Source organism: Octodon degus, unplaced genomic scaffold, assembly GCF_000260255.1.
Source record: "Octodon degus isolate 3935 unplaced genomic scaffold, OctDeg1.0 scaffold00150, whole genome shotgun sequence".
NCBI lineage: Eukaryota > Metazoa > Chordata > Mammalia > Rodentia > Octodontidae > Octodon > Octodon degus.
The window spans coordinates 2,394,876-2,399,122 of NW_004524726.1; positions in this window are offsets into that span (position 1 = coordinate 2,394,876).

The following is a 4,247-nucleotide window of genomic DNA, read 5'->3' on the forward strand; positions in this document are numbered from 1 at the left end:
TTGCAGAACCAGGGATTGAACTCAGGTCCTTGCGCTTGCCAGGGAAGTGCTTATTCCACTGAGCCATCTCCCTGGCCCTCTAAAGTTCTTTTGACATCTACTGAGATGATCATAAGATTTTTGACTTTGGCTCTGTAGATATGGTATACTACATTTATGGTTTTGTGTATATTAAACCTTCCCTGGGCTCCTGGGTTGAATCCCAATTTGCTAGTATTTTATTGAGGATGCTTTTACATTTTAAAAAATTATTTATGTATTTATTTATTTATTTATTTGGTATGGGGTATTACAGTGATCCTCCTATTTCAGTATCCCCAGTGCTGGGATTACAAGCATGCATCATCACACACAATTTTAGTGGCCAGCAGGACTACACAGCATACGGTATCAGGAAATGAAACTGGCTCTCTGTGTTTGTCAGACAGACACTTAGACTGCTTCACTATCTCCCCAGTCTGTTTATTGAGGATTTTTGCATCTATGTTCTTTGAGGAGATTAGCCTGTAGTTTTCTTTTTTGGTTGGGTTCTTCTCTGGTTTTGGTATGAGAGAAATACTTGCCTCCCTGAATGTGTTCAAGACAATTCCATCCCTCTCAAATTCATTGGAAAGAGTTAACATTAAGTCCTCCCTAAATTTCCTGTGAAATTCAGCTATGAATCCATTAGGACCTGGGTTTTTCTTTGTTATTAGGTTTTTATTTACTTTTTCAAGTTCATTGAGTGATATTAAATTATTTAGAATTTTTATGTCTTCTTGGTTTGGCTTTGGTAGTTCATATGTACCTAGCAATCTGTCCATTTCTTCTGTTTTCCATTGTATGAATGTAAAGATTTTGGAAATAAGTATGACAATATGAATTTCTTTAAGACCTCTAGTGATTTCACCCTTTTTATTCCTCATTGCATGAATTTTTTTACATTTTTAATGACTTTTACTAGGGGATTATCAATTTTATTTATTCTTTCAAAGAAGCAATTCTTTGACTCATTATTTTTATTGTTTTCTTCATGTCCATTGATTTTATTTCTGCTCTGGTATTTATAATTTCCTGCCTTCTTTGGGCTTTGGACTTGATTTGCTCTTCACTTTCTAGAAGTTTGAGGTATTGCATAAGATAATGTCCTTTTATTGGCAACAGAGGAAAAATTTAAACATCAAAGTAAGGAAAAATTGACGTGCTTTTGTTGCCTTTTAAAATGAAGGAGGCCACATGCAAGAATTAGACAATACAGTGAGGCACTTAAAGCAAACTTTTCAGACAGGCATTAGAAAATATGAACACCTTTAATTCTATTAGTGTGGTATAATTAATATTTATTTGGGCTCATTTTGTTTTACTGATGTGAGAATTTATTACAATAAATTTTCTCTTAAGATAGATTATATTGTGTCTCACTAGTTCCAGTAAGTTGTACCTGCATTTTCTTTTGAGTGTCAATATTGTTTAATTATTGTTTAATTTCATTTGTGACCCGTTGATTGTTCAGTAGGGTATTATTTAGTTTCCATGTGTTTATAAAGTTTTTGCTGTTTCTTTTGCTTATCCTATGCATAGGATAATCTTTTTTACATTTAGTTAAACATATTCTATGTGCTAGCAAATGATATATTTTGTAGAATGTTCCATGTGCAGTTGAGAAGAATGTGTATTCTGATGCTATTGGGTGGAACACTGTAAAGATCTCATAAGTCCATTTTTTCACCAGTTTGGTTTAGTTCTGTTATTTCTTTGCTCATTTTTTGCACCATTGATCTATCTCTTGGTGTCAAAGTCCCCCAATACAATTATGTGATTGCTTATTAGATTTTGTCATGTCTGTTAAAACCTGTCAGGCTGGGGAGATGGCTCAGTAGAATAAGTGCTTCCCTGGCAAGTGCAAGGGTCTGAGTTCAATACCCAGTTCCAAAAATTAAATAAATAAATAAATAAACATTGTCTTATATAGTTGGGTGCTCCTACATTGGGTGCATATATATTTATAATTATTGTCTTTTCATCTTGCAGTTTTCACTAATAAGTATGTAGTAATCTTCGTTATCTCTTTTAGGCACTCTTGATTTGAACCTGACTTTGTCAGCAACTGGAATTGCTACTGCTGGTTTTTTCTGGATTCCTGATGGAGTATTGTTTCCATCTTTTAACATTCAGTCTATTAATTCCGTTTTGAATTAAATGTTTTTCTTGTATGCAGTGTATTGTTGTGTTTTGTATCTTTATCCACTTTGCCAATCTGCTTCTTTTCATTTGTGAATTGAGGCCATTTACATTGATAGTTATAACTGACATGTACTGGTTTATTTTTGGCATGTTGCTTTCCTACTGTAGGATCCTTTTGCCCAATTACTTGCGCTGCTTAGCAGTTCTCTTCTGTTGTTGAAGCTGTGATCATTTTTATCACTTTCTAAAATATCTGTCAGTACTTATTGTAAGGTTGTTTTGGTTACCATAAATTTCTTTGTCATGGAGGTATCTAATCTCTCCATTAAATTTGGTAGATAGTTTTACAGGGTACAACAATCTGGGTTTAAGGTTGTTTTATCTCAGGACCTCAAATATCTCACCCCAAACTCTTCTTGATTTGACAATCTGTGTTGAGAAATCTGCTGTGATTCTGATGGGCTTTCCATTATAGGTGGTCTGTTTTTCTCTCTAACAGCTTCTAATAGTCTATTCTTTTGCTCTATTTCTGTTGTCTTAATTATTATGTGTCTGGGTATTTTGATTCTGGCTAGCTTGAGTTCTATATGCTTCAGTTGTCTCTATCAGATTGCTCTCTCATGATTGGGAAAATTTTATGCTACTACTTGTGCAAACATACTTTATGTCTTTTGTGTTGTCTTCAGATTTTTTTCATACTTATTAGTCTTACATTATTTCTCTTTGCATCATCTAGAAGCTATTGTATTGTTATTTTCTGATTTCTTTTAACTTTAATATGTTAAAGATTTTTGTCATAAAAGGATGCTAATTTTTTAATGTTTTCCTCAAATTTGATGCAACAATCATTGTTTTTGAAATTATTAATCCTGATAACATGGTGAATCTGTAAATGTAAAGCCATGTTTGCATCTTCAAGTAAATCCTTGACATATTCGATGGTCTTTTCAATGTATGACTGAACTTCATTGCTGGTCTCACATGAATTTTGTGGGGAAACTCAATATAGTTAACAAGTTGCATTGTAATATACTATGAACCAAAAAAGTATGATGTGTGGGAAAGTAATTATTCATACCATATTGAAAGTTTGCTAAAATTATTATTCAATAAATATTCCCTTCCTGTTCTCTCAAAACCATTATTATATTTTTAGAAACTTTATGGAGTAGGAATGTTTCCTCTCTAGAGACTCACTATTCATAACATTGGAAAGGATACATTATGAATGAATGATCATTTTATTCTGTAATATCAATAGTACTTAATGACATTAATATAATTAGAATACTTTCACAGAATAAATTATTATTTTAGTCTCTGTTAGCTCCACTAAAGAATTCTATGAAGAATGTCCCTAAAATTGTTTTAGGTTCACACATTTATAAACACCTATGTCAACTTTCACATTTTAAAATATTTAAAGTTTTCCTCAAGGCACTGCTCTCTCTTTGAATGTACTGATTATGTTAAAAATAAAAATAAAATGGAAGAATGTGTACCCCATGTGTGGTAAGCAGACTGCCAGAATGACTATCAAATATGTCTAGACCATGACATTTAATCAAATGCTATATCAGGGAACATTGTAAGGGAATACCTCAATATAACTAAGGTTACTAGGTGATGTGTTTGAAGAATCATCTTTGTAAGCATAATGTGTCGTAACTGCATGAGGGCTTCACAAACAGAATGTCCTTTTATTGGTAACAGAGGAAAAATTTAAACATCAAATATGAGGAAAAATTGATGTGCTTTTCTTGTCTTTTAAAATGAAGGAGGCCACAAGAAAAATTAGATGATGGAGTGAGGCACTTACAGCAAACCTTTCAGACAAGCATTAGAAAATATGAACACCTTTAATTCTATTAGTATGGTACAATTAATAACTATGAATGAAATAATTATTTAAATATTTCCCAATTTTTACTTCAGTTTGTTTTACTTTTGTACATATTGCCTTCTCTTGTAATTATTATATGAAAAATGCAAAGGTAAAATAATGAATTCTAAAAAAATAGTGGATTCTAAATAAATTCAGCTGGAATGTTCTAGATACAATGTATGTTGCTACAATTTACCTT